Source organism: Lagopus muta, chromosome 2 (genome assembly GCF_023343835.1).
Source record: "Lagopus muta isolate bLagMut1 chromosome 2, bLagMut1 primary, whole genome shotgun sequence".
NCBI classification, from domain to species: domain Eukaryota; kingdom Metazoa; phylum Chordata; class Aves; order Galliformes; family Phasianidae; genus Lagopus; species Lagopus muta.
In genome coordinates, this window is record NC_064434.1 from 91,377,494 (window position 1) to 91,394,067 (window position 16,574).

At 39.0% G+C, this 16,574-nt stretch overlaps 1 long non-coding RNA gene across 1 annotated transcript in view; it reads right to left on the bottom strand.

The window, feature by feature from the left end:
- Positions 1-2,297: 2,297 nt before the first annotated feature.
- LOC125689249 (uncharacterized) overlaps positions 2,298-16,574 on the bottom strand; it is a 41,360-nt gene continuing 27,083 nt past the window's right edge. The window contains exon 3 of the long non-coding RNA XR_007375137.1: positions 2,298-4,549. This is a non-coding gene — a long non-coding RNA (uncharacterized LOC125689249). The remainder of the gene's footprint in view (positions 4,550-16,574) is intronic.

The window sequence follows — 16,574 nt, forward strand, 5'->3', positions numbered from 1 at the left end:
CATTGGTCCTGACAAACAGGACAATTTATAGTAAATATAATTCACCAATCAAATTGGGCACCCTGATCCCTATTTGAAAGGCCATGAACAAAGTGTTCTCAAAGCCAGTCCCACAGCCCAAGGAAGGCAAAAGAGAGAGAGCTTTCAAGAACGGCAGTATTGTTAGACCAGAATCACTTAAGTCCTGTGCACGGGGGAAAATTTTCCAGTATAATCTAAAGGCTTCCTTTCAACCAATAAATTAAGAGCATAACATCCATTTTTTTCCCATGAAAGTTCATTTCTAATACAGCTAATACAGAGGCTTGAGTGGGTCTCCTCTTTTTTGAGAGAAAAAAAAAATTACATTTGTATCAGTGCATGAGATAGTTAACAAAAAACAGAGCTTTTCAATTGGATTAGCTGAGAATGAGAACAAAATCTCAGTTTTGCAAACTAGACAGCAAAATTTGAAAGGCAGCCAGCTGGCATAAAAATTGCTATGGAGTATCAGATCTGGGCAAAACAAAATAAAAAGTATAAACTCTCCATCACAAAAGTGCAGAGAGTTTAGCATCTCTGGAGTAGACGTATCCGCATTTTTCCAAGGACAGTAAAGATCAGAGAATCCTAGAATGGCTTAGGTTGGAAGGGATCTTACCAATCATTGAGCTCCAACCCCCTGCTGAGGGCAGTGTTGCCAACTACTAGATCAGGTTGCCCAGGACCCTATCCAACCTGGCCTTGCATGCGTGCTATGGCCACACACCTTCTCAAACTGCAGAGCTAGTGCTGAATTAGTAGAGCTCACTATTTCACTGTCCCTGCATGGTTTTGCCATGGACTTTGTCATGCAGAATTCAACACAGTGCTGTATGGCACAGGCTCAACATGCCCAACACTGTACATCTACTCACATCATATTTCTGTCTTAAACATGTGCCCAGCTTGCTCAAATCCTTTCAGTAACAGGCTGGAAACAGCCTTACATAATCAAAAAACCAATTCAGAGAAAAAAAGAATTCATGGTAGCAAACGGGTAAAGTGGCCTAAGGAAGATGTGGGTCATTAGCAATCAAAGGATATGATTTTGCATTTTGTGTTTGGTCTGCAGACAGCAAAAATAAAGTACCTTGGAAAGACTGAAACTCTCTCCCTCCCTCTTATTTATGTTAAGGTAGCGCCTAGAGACTGCATGAGCACTGAAGTTCTGTAGTGCTAGACGTTCCACAAACATAGCGAGAGATAATCCCTCAGCTGAAAATAATTTGAAATCTACCCAAAAATACAAAACAGAGAGAGGAGAAACAAAGAGGCAGAGATGGAAGGACTTGGCAGCAGTTACACAACAAGTCAGTGGAAGAGCTAAAGACAGAAAAACGTCTCCTGCCTTTCAAGTGTGTGCCCTCACTGCTAACTCATGCTCTAGCTTGAAGCCAGGGAGTTTATATGATACAAACCTCTTCTTTATAACGCTGCATACACTGCTGCTCTCACCCTGTCACTGGAAGGCTCAGTAAAATCACTCTTCTTTCATGAAGACATAAAAGAAAGATCGAAAGACAAAAATAGATTGTGTGGAAGGATGTTGATTCACTTTTTGGAACAAAACTCATATTCAGAGCATTAAAAGCTTTAAGGTAGCAAACGATGCTAAATTATAGCCATCTTGTTATTCACGAGATTAGATCTACACAAAAAAAGGATTGTTCTTGAGATCTGAATAAGATCTACAGAATAAAGGAAAGTAAATACTGGTCCATGTTCCTCATCTTTATCTTTTGCATACTGGAAGAACAAGATTATTGCTGAATTACAAGGCAATAAATTCTGAACCAACTATTTACAGACATATGCTGGAATCATTTTGTGGAACTTGCTTGTAAGGGAGGTCATACAGTCAAACAAATGTTGGTCTTTTATGAAGGGCTGAATAACTTCATGAGTCATTACCACTAACATTTGTTGTTCTGCAAGGATAGGTATAATAATCTTACATTCTAGAGCACAACACTGACTTTTAACAGAATGTAAGACTGTAAGGGATTAAGAAGAATTTTTACTGTCTGGTATTTATGCAGTACTCCTGGTTTGGTTTGCTATTACAGGTCTATGGTGTTCCTTTTATCTGTGAGTTTACCCTTTGGGGAAGAGGTTTTATGCTAATGCAGACAAACCAGCATACAGAATGCAATTATATACTGTTTCAGATGCACACATTCTATATTTGCATTTGAAATAAGCAGGACTTGTGCTCTGCTTTTGGCTCAAATCCGAAGTTGCATGGGGTATGAACATTTAATATTTTGTAACTCCCAAGACTTGGCAACATTATATTTTACACCATATTACTGCTGACCATAACTGCACCTCATCCCTTAAAACTGTGCCAAAAATTAAATCTCAAGTGTGAGGCTTGCCACTCTTACAATGTTCTCTAAAATATCAACAGCAAATCAAAACAGAGGTCCTCGTCATTCATTACGCTCACAATGAGACCCTTGTATACTGCCAAAAACACTAGAAACATTAAAATACTATTATTTTGGTAGTTTAAAATTCAACATGCAGAATAGGATACTTCTTGGCTTCGAATAACCTCTAAAGATGATGAAGAGCGCTGTGTTTCCAGCCAGCTCACCTAGGTGCTCTGCAGTGCCTCTGGATGAACATGCTTCTTCCTATTGACAGTCTAAAGGAAAACTATCCCCCTAAACTTCAGTGCTCCTGAATTTCGTACTCTTTGGCTGATTTAAAATAAGTTACGCAGATACTCTTGGGTGTGTCTGCTGCTGCTTATTTTACTCACAGAAGGAATATGACTAATTCTATTTTAAGGCCAATTAAGCCTGTTAGATCATTCAGTCTGCATCCTGTATAAAACAAGGCAGGGGATTTTGTCACTCCTGTACTGAACTCAATGAATGCTACTTGATTAAAGCTTGTTTTTAAACTTCTTGTCTGCTGAATCCCAAGAACAGCCACTCCAACAGCCATTGTATCAAGATAGATTCCGTCAGTTCTTTCCAAACCATTAATAAAAATGTTAGGAAGTGGCAGGGCTCCTATGTTCCCTGTATAGCTATAGCAAAAAGAGACACATTCAGTAAAATTGCCCTAAAGAGGTGGTGAATCTATATCTCATTTAGTACCAAACACCAGAGATTAATCATCACCTCTGTTTTAAAAGCTGGAACCTTATTTCCAAATGGTGATTCCTTCTGGGGTGTTAAACAATAAGACGTTGGTTTCTGTAAAGCTTTTGTCTCATTAGTTAAAGAAATCTTTCTATTCCCTCCTCATCAAAGTAGTAATGACTTCTAACTCAGTTACAGCAGGAGATTCATGTTATACTAAAGAAAATGAGTATTTTTTCTCTCTCACTTCAAAGCTTTCTGCCAGATCTTAGCATAAAGTTTGCTTTTCTTTTTCCCAGTTTCCCCACCCTTTGTGAAAATGAATGCAAAACACCTACCACTAGCCCAGCAAGTATCCAGAGAGAGACAAGATTACCCTGCCTCTTTGTTACCCCCCATCAGACATCCTAATGCTCAGGCTAAGTTGTCTCATGCCACACTGACCCCTTACATTTCTCAGAGCCCAGCTGTCTGGGATGAGGCCCTCCCCTCTGCAAACATAGCCAGCGATCCCAAATGCACCCAGCTGTCCTCAGGAGGAATTTCCTTCAAATAGTCAGAGCAAGCCACAGCTCAGCAGGCTGCCTGTTCCGCCTGGACACCATTGACCACCCCACACAGTCAGTTTTGGTAACAGCATCCTACTGTCCAAAGGGATGATTCTTAAAGCACTCACCATGTGCGTCAACAAAGTTTCATAATGCTCCTATTTTTTTTTTATTTTTTTTTTCCAACTCAAGGGAGTTGATCTTGTGTAAGACTAGAAAGGTCCGTGTTTCATCAAATCATTTCCCTGTGGATTTAGGGGGAGAAATAGGCTTTAGGTCTTTGGGGTTCTTGTCTCAGAGCTTGGGTCATGACAGAGGTAATCAAGATTACTCCATCTGTCCTATCACAACCTCTTTCCCTCAAGTTCTGAGAAATGTAACTGTCAGAGTGAGCTCCTGCTGGGATGTATTGTAGTGCAGATACCACACCAGAGAGCTTGCTCCAGTTTCAAGGACACAAACCCAATGAGTAATTTTAGACAAGCTACAGCAGCCTAAACAAGAACAAAGACCTGGTGTATATAAATAATAGCTGCATCCTCTCAGACTGAAGACACTAAGAGATGTTGAAGAAAACATACAGATTCTGAGGTTTTTCACCTTAAATAGAATGATTTAAACACAAGCCGGAAAAATAGAGTCATCCTGCCACAGAACAGAAGCAAAACAGTCTTGCAGCAGACCAGTACTCAACGATCTCTGCTCCTTGCAGCAATTTGGTCATGAAGCCACAGCCAAGGCGTCTCTCAGGGCTGGCCTTTAGGTTAACCATCACCAGATGATGCTGAGCTCTGACTACTAATCTTTGTCCCCAGCGCCTCACCAGAGCTCTTTGTGGTTCCAGTTCTCTCCCTCCCTGGATAAAAAGGACATCGCTGTTTTTACCTGAAGCAGGAGATAAAAATATACTTTTAGCTTTTCATGGTTAGTGCAGGAATCACACTATCTGAGCATTTCCACTTCAAAGATTTTCTTTTGTTTTTGTTTCTACCCCAATAATTCACTTTTATCGTCTTTTTAGATTTCTCTACCTGACTTTTGTTTACGCCAGCTCTTTGTGCTAGGTTTCACCACAAACAGTTAAGCCATTTCTGAGCATGTTGACAGAAAAGTGTGTGTGTATAAATCTGCTTCCTTCATGTTGACAACCTTTTTTTGTTTTGAACAACTCAGCATCTCAGCAGGAAGTAGAAGAGAGTTAAAATTTGACCCTAAATAAAAAATGGTTTTGGATAATCCACTAAAAATCTGCTTTTCTGTGACCAAACCTATAAGATACCGAGCTTCGGTAACACACAATTAAATAACTGGTCAAGCAGGAAACGGGTCATTCTGGTTTTCACTGTGTTAGCTACTGAGATCTAGTATTGCACGTTGTTCATAACTAGCTCTGCCCTGAGCTTTCACATGGTGAAGATATTTATTGGGAACTAGTGGATACCAGAGTGCACAGTTTGATTGCTGTCCTGATAAGACCACTGAGGAGATCAAAACTTACAAACTGTATGAACTACAAGCTTGTTAAATGTTTGAAGTTGAAGTTGCTCTAAGTCACGAATTAAATTATAGCAAAGCGAGATTATTTCTTCTTTGAAAGAGCATTCTGCCAATGCCTCTTCATCCACCTTTGTTATTTAATTCCATTCAATCGCCATCTTCTCTTACTTCTTTTGGGGTGATAAATAATGCCAGAACTACATACATTCAGGGAACTGGGGTTTAAAGGGGATGGAAAGAGTGTGTTAGCACACTGTCTTTCTTTGTGAGAGCTATACGAGATGTTGTTGCTTTATCCCTCACCAGGTGCTCGCAGGTGAGGTGAGACACTCAGATTTAGGATCTTGCTATCTTAAAATCTCCTGGCAGAGTTCAATGTAAGCTGTAGCTTGTGCCCAGTAGGAAGCAACTTGTAAACACGGGATAAAACAGTGCGTACAAAAGCTCTGGCAGAAGTTTGGGTGTTGAGAAAGTTAGCAGATTTCTTGACTGAAGGAGTCAGGCCAGCAGATAATTCTTTGGAGTTGTTTCTTCCTCTTAGAAAGTACTCAAGTGACCTTAAGCTGCTGAGCTGGCAGCAGATACGGCTCGAGTTCAGCGGATGCACATGTCTGCACTGCGTGATTCCACCGTAGGGACCCAAGACCTTGGGAAAGCACTCTAATTGAATAAAGCCATCCAGGGCATGGACGGCGCTCGCATTGAGTGCTTGGAACAGAACAAGTTGAAAGGAGCACCGAGGCCTACAAGCTGTAAAACTGGGCTGACCGCATCCTCCAATCATTTTTTTGGCTCTGAATTACACAAAGTTGTCTTTTCTTGTTTCGTTGCACAGATATATGACACAGATTATTCATTCATTTTTATAAAAGTTCATACATAAAAATTATCTTCAGAATGTCCCTAGATGGACTGCTGGAAACAGTAGCTTAAAATCCTTTGCAGAAAGCGTTCTTTTTTTCTTTCCCTCCGCAAATAAATATGCATATTTCTTCAATTTGGAATGTATGTATATGTATATATGACAATATATCTGTCTATCAATACATAAATTCACAAATACATATAATGTACATATATTATAGTAAACCTGTTATTTTAAGAATGATGGAAACTGTGAGTAAATCTATTGGAAAGATGTCTTCCAAAAACTTTTATTTTGGGTCTTACTATCCTCACTATAGCAGCTTGAAGTTCCTATTGTATTTAGATTGAGCATATAATGCATGTTAAATATCTCTGATAATAGATGACATTGACAGTACTAGCTAAAGAATAATCAGTAGAAATCACCTACTCACTTTCAAAAGCTATCAGTCTCCTTTCTTTGTCCTTTGGATTGTCTCAGAATATTAGTTTTCATTAAATCATTTCTTAGACTACACTACAGGACAAGAGGGAACGGCCTGAAGTTGTGTCAGGGGAGGTTCAGATTGGATATTAAGAAAGACTTCTTCTCAGAAAGAGCAGTGAGAGGCAGCACAGGCTGCCCAGGGAAGTGGCAAAGTCACCAACCCTGGAGATGTTCAAGAAAAGGGCAAATGTCACACTGGGTGACATGGTCTAGAGCAGACAAACACAGAGGATGACGGTTGGACTAGATTATGTTACTGGTCTTTTCAACCCTTATGATTCTATTTCATGACTGCAGCTAGGAGCAAGTATGACCAACACCACTTTAATTCTACATGGATGTTTAAAAAATATACAACGTTATCCTTGGTAGAAATCAAGCAAAATTTGTACTGTCCACAGTCTACACCAACCATGCATGAAACGACTTGGAGAAACTTGCTCATGGTTAAGGACAGAGATTCTTAGGTCTTCTGACACTTCAGAGACAAAAATGGCATGGCATTAAAAAATCCAGAATAGCAGGTATTATGTTAACAGTGAAGAAGTTTGGGGTAGGTTTTTTTTTTTTGCTGTTTTTGATTGGAAGAAAAAGAAATTAAGAAATAATAAATCTAAAGTGTCTTCACTACAATTTTGGTTCACATGAGCTTACACATCTTTCTCCCGTTTAAATTAAGGAAAGGGAATAGAACAAACTAGACCTGTAGTCTAAACCAGCTCATGCTGTTACTTAACAAAATCACATGAGAAACAGGAAAATGTTATCTAAGCTTATTTAGACAGTATTGTGGGTCATGCATTATTCACGTGTGTAACTTCAGAGTGAAAATAGATGCTTGAAATGTTGCCTCCACACTAATCCCTTTGGCTCAGAAGGGGCTCTGTGATGCCATTCCAGCAACACACAGGCTAAAGACTGTCCTGTTTGAGTAAAAACAGCAACAGATGGAGGCATCTAGCATGAGGTTCTCATAAGGCTTGAACTTCTTAAAACACTGAATGGCTTGATAAAATGTGTGCTGTATTATAAGAACACCTTAAAGAGCACACACAAACTCATAGCGGACCAGATGCTGATTATTAAGTCTTGAATGACTTATAATTCCTTCACTGCAAGATGCATCAATAACATGAACCTCAGGTGCTGTTGTCCATGTGTGTAAGCAGAATCTGAATGCTCCTGAGCACTGACAGAAGGCTGCTGCTCCTGCCCTCTGATGACTGGGCAGAGAATGGCATTGCAAATCCCACTGCAAGTCTTTCAAAGACACCCACCATTAGGTTTCACAAAATAAATGACCAAACTACTTGGAAGAGGGACCTCTGAGAAAGTACTTTAGGAAGAAGAGGGACTAATTATGCAGACAGCAGCTTTTCATGTGAGTCTTTATTAGAAGTGACCCAACACAGTGTTGGGAGGCACTGATATATGGATTGCATGGGCTCTTTTTTCTAGAGGTGGGGAAAATAGAGGCCCTAGTGGCCATTAAAACCACCATATACCTTTCTGTAAAATTACAAGAGTTAAATTTCAAAGTATCTTAGCAATTCTAGCCTGAGCATAATGTACAAAACAAGGACCTAATTCCATTTTAATGTGTGGAAATGTTGGGTTTTTTTCCAAGAATTTTGAGTGGAAATGTTATTTTTCTGCACAAATTGCTGTTTTATGTGAAACTGCTCATTTTTATCACAAGTGACTTCAATTGAAGAGTTAGAGAGATCATCATTGGATAATTTCCTGCTTCACCATAATGCTTTAAAGCTTAACTTATATTTATTACTGTGCTGTACATAAAAATTGTGATCACGAAAGCCCACCTGTGACATTTCAGCAAAGTCAGCAAATACTGCTGCAAGAACCTTAAGTTTAAGTACTTTACGAAAACACCTCCATAAGTAAAAAATTACCCATTCCTGAAAGCCTGCTCAGTCAGGCTTTTATACCAAGGTTGTCACTGAAGTGCCTTAGAAGTTGTGGGGTTTGGAAGCTTATTTTCATTTCTTTGTCATATTTTTCTTTCCTCTTCTCTAGAGCTTTTTCTGCTCAGTGAAACATAAATAGTAGATCTTTATCATAAAGAGACAGAAAGATATTCTGGATAACAACTAATGCACTTCCAAACCACAATTAATTTAAAGAAATATTAAGGCTTGGAAATTTCTTCCTTTATTTCAGTATTCTATCTTGATTATAATAGAAATATAGAAAAAGGGAAAAAAAAAAAAAAAAAAAAAAAAGGTGCAAAGACATAAGAGTAATTGGGGCTTCATTATTGCATGTGCTGTATGAGCTGTTTGACCTAAAAGCAACTGTGACACAGAAACATGAAACTCTGATACTCCAGTAGGGCAATAGAGGGAATAAACTAGCACCTGTTGTTAAGTTCCAAAGTTATACAAACTTCATTCCTCCATATTTCATTCTATCACACTGCTTCCACAGGCAATTCAGTGCCACTAAATGCTTCCAGAAGTTATGTCATTCAACTACCATATTTGCTTTGAAAACTTATAGGTATATTAGTGATGCACATTTTTTCAAAGAATTGTGTAGGTCAGATAGGAAATCTGAATAAAACAAGTGCTTCTAGATTGCAATTCTGAGGAGGGGAAAAAGATATAGATATATCTTTTCAGGATAACTTTTTTCTTTCATAAAAGTATTAAATCTTCAGCTTTAGCTGGTTCAGCCTAATCCAGGTTTTATGCTGCCTGCCTGTTTGGAGAAAAAAAAAAAGTGACATTCCTGGACCAACAACTAACCTGATTTTTCAGATGCAGGGATTTTAAGCAGGCCATGTAAGATTTCAGAAAGCCATCCTCAATTTGGGATTCTTCTAAGAGGAGCAAAGCCCAGTGCTGACATTTATAGGTAACAGCTGCAAGTACTGGGGAATTCTTGCATAGCTTTTATGCACTCTTCCTCAGAAAAACTCAAGCTAATTTTAGGCACATTCATTAGATGGATTGGTAGCCGTAGAAAAGCTTTTTTCAAAGGGCAATTGCAACTATTTGCTATCTGGCCTTGTCATAGGGCATTTCTCATTCTCCTTTTTGCTTGCTGAGTGACATTGACTGCTTCAGCATAGTATCTGCAGCTTTTGGTGATGTTCAGCACACACAGTACATTTTCTATTGGCTTCTCACCTTCTATGAAAAATCTTTTCTTTATGAAATTAAACACCAGTTGATTTCAGTTGGACAACTGATGGTATCTTGTACCTATCACCCTGAAAGGTGAGCATCTCTGGGGATCACAACTGTTATGGCAGTAAAGTCATCTCTTTTGCAGAAACGGAAACTGAGACAGAGAGGCTATACATTCAATTCTAAATGCTACAAACTTAAATACTTAAGACTTCAAGTAATTTTGTTTTTTCATTTTCGGAATAAATGTTCCGTGTCTTTTAGACAGGGAAATGCTTCATCTCTTGTTAAAAATTTCCCTATATTTGTTGGATGGCAAAACTGAATTCCAGGAATATCACCAAAAGGCATATTTTTGAACTCATTATTTAACTTTTAGTTAAAAATTATGGTCAAAACTAAAGTCAGCAAAAAAAGCTGTAGGATACAGCATGAAATTTCATATTTACTATCCTAGAGTGTCTTCTTACTCATTTCTGTTACAGTCCAATCTGTTCAAAATGTTTGTCCCTTTCTATCACTAAGTCTCTTGTGAAGCGTGGTAACACAGTGTTACAAAACATGTGAGTCTGGTGGCCATTAAGAGGGTGCAGGGTGTGGAAACAATGAGCTTTAGGCCAGAGTGTGAAGGGATTTACACTCGGGAGAAATCTATGCAATCAGAAAAGACTGTCTCAACTCCTTCCAAAGGCACCGATGATAGATTGTGTGCTCCTTTTGTTCATGTACATGGTGATCTCAGCTTTATTCAGCCTTGCCTTTCGCGTGCCAGTATTTTATCTCAACAGATTTTAAATAACCCAATGTGTAGCTCAGTAGTCTGATGAATGATCTAGCTTTTGATAAGAAACTTCCCAGCCCACCTTTGAAAGGGTTTCCATGTGCCACAATAAAGACTAGGGAGAGTCAGGAGAGTGACTTATACTGAAGTGATAGTATACTTCAGGTTTTCAGTTTTCCTTTAAAGTACATCTGGTGAGAGTCTCTCTTTCCAACCTCCGTCTGGAGTGCCAAAGGCCTCTAGCAACAGGGAGCATTACTCTCTAGAAAGGCCTGTGTGTATTACAGCTGACGCTGCTGGTGTTTGGTAGCCCTTGCTCATCTTCCCAGGCCATGCATCAACAGGCAAGACTCTTTCTACAAAAAAATATCATTAGCAACTGTGCACACAGGGAACATTTAACACCAGTAACGGGTGTGTTAGCCAGTCCACAATGCATTCAGGCCAAATGTACTTGCAGATGTTCTATAGCCTGAATTATTTATGAATATCTTATGGGGCATCTGTGTTAGGCATTGGAATGGGGACCTCTTGAGACAGCTGCTAATACAACAGCTCACAAAGCTTATAAAGGTTATGCCTGAAGGATTCTCTTAAGTCATTTCTCTCAGTATGTTTCTGCTTTCTAATTTTGAATTTGGAGCTGTCTGCTGGAGAATGACTCAGAGAAAGGATGGGTGACTTACTATGGAGGAAATTAGGAGTCCAGTCATAGTCAATCCAGACTTTTGATCCTGAGCCTGAGTCACATTAGTTGTACGTACAGTAACTCCCACACAGAGATATATGCAGAATTGAACAATTACTTTAAAAAAACAAGGTATCAGGGCTTTCATGAAGCTCGGACTCTGACTCAGACTGGAGCTGAAAACAGACATGGAAGTATTTCCAATCCAACTTAATGGAAAAGTGTACATAGAATCACCATAACCAACATCAGTGTGGTTCTGTTGAGTTACCCAAAAGTCCAAAGCACAGTGTGTTTGGGATTCTCAGATGACACAACATAAATGAGGCGTCTTACTTCCTACAGAAAGTACTTATCATCACAGTTGGTCTCACTTGCCAATTTCAGGAAATAGAGCAAGAACTGCAAGGATCCGAGAGACAAAGTGGCTTCTGGACTTAGATGGTTTTTTTTCTAAATCAAAACAAGCTATAAGCAAAACTCTTACCTCACGTTAAGTTTCAAATTGTTTTAAAATCAGATGGAAAGCTTTTTTCCCATTTTATAAAAGGAGAAATGGAGGAACTGCTTTGAGAAGGTCACTAACAAAGCAAAACAGAAAAGCTTCCATCTCTCATAGACTACCCAGCAATTCTTTGCCCACTATGAAAGAGTAACCTCTCTTCATGCAGAAGTTACCCAAAGCAAATCATGTCCTTTTGTAAGATTAATCTTGCTGACTCAGTTATAAAACCAGCCATGAAAATCTATCATTTTACTATTCCCTTACTTAAAAAATCATATCCTGTGTTAATTTGCCCCACCTTTTTCTCTGTAAAGACCTTTGATCATTTTAAGGGTAAAACTGAGATGATATATTTTTTTTTAATTTACTTCTCTGTGCTCAAATTTGAACATAATTTTCTGTTGGTGATGCAAACCATGACTTATGTAGAAGATCAAAGCCTGTACAGTTATGGCTGCTGGAATAGTGCCAGAATTTCTTTATTTTTAATCTTTTTTTCTCACAACTTTAACTTTGCATCATCTGGTGGAACAGTGGCTGTGTGCACTGTGTGCACTGTGTTCAACACCAAGGCAGTGAAAAAGAGAAAGTTGCCAGCAATAACACAGAGCAATTGTGAGAATTAGAACAGAAATGGAGTCTTTCAGGGTGTCTTTGCAGGGATCTCCACAGCTAACCAGAGAGCCAGTGAGAGGATGTTCCAAGCTAACAGCATTTCTGAACACTCTTCCTGGGAATATTCTTCCTTTCCCTCCCCAAATACATACGTGCATGCATTCACAATATCCCCTTCATGTTATTTTTTTCTAAAGATTAGAGAGAAAAGCCAGGGACTGAGAGCCCAGAGACTGCTCTCAGCCCACATCCAGCAGTCCCATGGATAGCTTAAGGCAACTGTCCTGCTGAAGAGTTACAAAATCACATCTTGTCTTTAATTGCAGCAATTGCAGAAAGTACTTCACAGGTTGGGTCGCACAGCAGTACTGCCCCTCAGCTGTCCTCACTGACAAGGAGGATGACAAGGTCTTCACTTTGTAATGGTGAAGCATTTTTTAAAAAAGAAAAAGGAGAATTTGGAATGTTAAATAGTGCCAAAGAAGATGAATTCTAGGAAGAAGCAATGTCAAGCAATGTTAAGAAGAAGCTTAAATGGACAAGGACTAGAAAGGAAGAAAAATCATGAAGCTATCCTCCCAATGTACTTTAAATATATTAACTAGTTTTCCTTTCTTATTGTGACAATGAGTCTCCCTCCTCCAAAACTATTTCCATCCACAGAGCCTTGAATTTACTTTTCTGCTGCTATACCTCAGCAGCAGACTGTTGCAATAAATTGGAGATCCAGTCTGAAATGAATCTGTTCAATAGATGCAGTCGTTTATTCAATTTCACAAGCTCTACTTCTTTGAATCCATTTCTGGAAATAGGAGAGCACAGATTTGAAGGAATTTCTATTTCTAAGAAGCTCAAATCCCTAGGGAAGACATATTCATGAGGCTGCAACCATTCTACGTTTGAAAAAAAAAAAAAAAAAAAAAAAAGGAACATCTTCTACCCCACTGAAATGATGGTCCACTCTCACCAAATAAGCTATTTAAATGCTTGTTTGAAGAGAAACCACTTCTACAGCCTTCAGAAACAATTTTAACTATTTTCAACATCTATAAATAAGTGACTTACAGTGCATTAGAATATTTTCTGGAAGAGAACGTCTGGTGAATATTTTAGTGGCTGTTTGCTCATGAAAGCTTTCCTATGCAAGAGTTAAAGCAGTCATCCTAAAAACATTGAATTTTTTCCTCCCATTTATTAGCATTCCAGTCAGCAAAATTGCAGACTAGTCACATCCCACTAGTCAGACTACCTGAACACAGAGCAAACAGTTCATGACAAACTTCCAAATCCAAAATGAAATGATTCACAATAACTGAACAAACTGAATAGCTGGCTATTCATAAATAACTTACAAAGAGAACAAAGGTTAACCTTTGGAAAGTCATTCAGTACTCATAGTTGGACATGCTCTCTTTTTCGCCCTTTAAAATAACAAGAGTGATCAAAAAAAAGCAAGACAAGCCTTGAAAGACAAGCAACCTAATCTCCAAGAGATGAGCCTTTAGATCATGCTTGAAAGACTATTGCTGGCTGGGAGCAGCAATTACTCTGTGCAGTTCAGAGTGGGATCCCTGAGCCAAAAGCAAAAATCTAAGGCTAAAACAAGCACCAGCTTGCCACTAGCAGCAAAAATGCAAAGAGGCTGCTTTAACTAGGCATTTCCAAATCCACAGGGCTCTTTGTCTGCCAGTTACTTCAGCTTTCTCACTCTCATTCCACTCAGCTCCACACAGGAATCTATGGCGTATTCAGCAGAGTATTTGAGCTTTTTGTTTTTACTAGTGCAGTAAACAAAGTGCCTAGCATCTCTCACTTGTAATATTTTATTTCATCTATCCTTCCCCCAGACAAAAACAGTATGTGTGAATTGAATATTTGAGACTCTCTTGAGCATGATCAATGGAATGATGAATCATTCCAACTGGGTAATACAGAACCATCCTTCTCCTGATGTCATGCATGCATGGTCCCAACATTGCCTTTTCATATCACATCAGGACTTAGTCTTGTAATTCTGAAGAATCAGGGAATAATAGTGTTATAATTCCTCACCAGAGGAAGTATTTTTTCAGATTAAGAAATGCGTAACAGAGGTAAATTGTCGGTGATAAATACAATATTATACCTAAACTGCCTATGTGTGTGTAGTCCTGTCCAAGGTTGACCTGTATTGACCTGACTGTGTGAAGGAATAAAGCACTGAAGAACTAGACTGGGGAGGGGATGGTGGCTCACTGAGGGTTTTGTAAGGACCACCTGTATTATTGCTGTAGCTACATCTGTGATCAGTGAAGCATAAGATTATGTCTGTCAGTTGCTGGTGCTCCCAGAGCTAACAAAAATAAACAGATCCAAAACAGTGCAATCTTTTGATTTCCTTTCATCGTATGTTTTCAAAGCTTGTGCCTTTGGAGCTGTTTTTAGACCAAGATATCAAATGGATATAATTATATTTTTCCTTCTTATTTCTGCCACAGAATATACCATTAATAAGAAATTAATTGATATGATATGTAGAGATCTTCAGTGTGACTTATCTTTGTCCTTCTCAACCTCCATACCATAGGAAATTCTGGAAATCCAGCTCCTGTCATATTCATTTTGGTTCAGTCAGGAGATGTCATTGCCTTTACCTATCCAACACTGCAATTTTTAAATGTAGAGAAGCAGCATGTGCAAACTGAAACACTTGGCCTAGATGCAATTGTACATTGCAGCAAGGAACAAGGGATTCCCTATTTAGGTGGTTAGCAATAGCTACATAGACTCCTCCACAGATCCTTACTTGAGACACTGAATTGTGCCGTGTCAAGGCACAACTGTCTCCTGTCCTAGATCGATCAGTTATGAGGGTGACCAAGAATAAAAAAAAAAAAAACTTTGTGAAGAAACCTTCTTCACAATGAGCACCAAGCTCCACTGAAATTCAGCAGTCAAACTCAAGTGAGACATTTTAATGATCTCTCCTATGCCAACAACTCATGGACTAAAATATTTAACTTCTAAAAGGTCTCTTACGTGTGACCTGCTGACAAAGTCATTTCTGAATTAACACAACTGACCCTTGGCAAGCAGAGCAATTTCAATGTTTTAACACAAGCAATACCTGGATTTGTGAACCAGACACATTACATAAAAAGGAAAAATAAACTTTTCCAAGCCCAGTGTCAGATCACTGAGAATAAAGTGGTGAAGAGCACTGTGGGTATTGTTTAGATAAGAGAATCATATCTTTGTGCCTATATAGGACGCAGTAGAAGTTCACCCCAGTTACCTCATCAAACCTTGTACTAATTAGCACCCACATAGCAAAGTTTAGGTTTACCCAATGCCCTAGAAGATCCTGCAGAGTAGGAAGGATCCTAAAGTGGAGGAGAGACATTAAAAACTTCCCTTAATTGTTCTGCGTGCCTCTAACAAACATTACAGCCCAGCAGATTTTTGGCAACACATTGCTGGGGTATTATTTTAAACTTTGCTTCCTAAATCAAATAGCCTACTGTTTCAAAGCAATTTTCTTCCCTAGCCTAAGGATTAGCTCAAGCATTAACAAAGCAGGCCACAGAGGGCTGTGACAGAGACGGCGTGTGGGCAGTGCTTTTGCTAATTTGACCTCTTTTCACAGAAATGAGAGGAAACTGTGATCTAAAGTTGACATTTCCTTAGAACATCGCCCAGCTTTCCTAACACTGGGACCACAATTCACTGATAACAGAGCTTTGAAGTACCTGGAGCAGAGCCAGGGAACATTGGAAGTATTCTTCAGAGAATATCTGTTTCAGATTACCCCAATTTATAGTAAGCCACACATGCTAACTTTAGCATTTCTTCTGCCTTTAAAGCTTTTCGTCTTCTGGCTGATTGATCTTGAGCCTATTTCTTTGGCTCAGTACATCAGCATTTCTTGTCCAAACACTGCATTCCTATTTCACATTCAATTCCTTCCCCACCATGTGTCACTACGTTCACTTATCTTTCTCATCCTCTGACCCACATTAACTTTTGCAAATATATGATTTTGCTGGAGCTGAAGCAGAACCTGTGGCAATCACATTGCACATAATAGGGCTAAGCAAGTGCGTTTTGTGGTTTCTTTATCTGCTCACACCTGAAGTACCATATTCCAGTTCTCCTCCTCCCCTAGTCACTATCAGAGACTATTTCAGGGTGCATATACAAAAGTTAAATTCAAACACCAGTTAAGTTTTCTACTCCTCTTTGAATTTGCTTGAAATTGTTCGTCAACATTCTTAGAAAGCAATGCAAAAGCAATAGAAACTCTGGCAGGTGAATCAGTTGTTGGCGAGGACCTGAATTT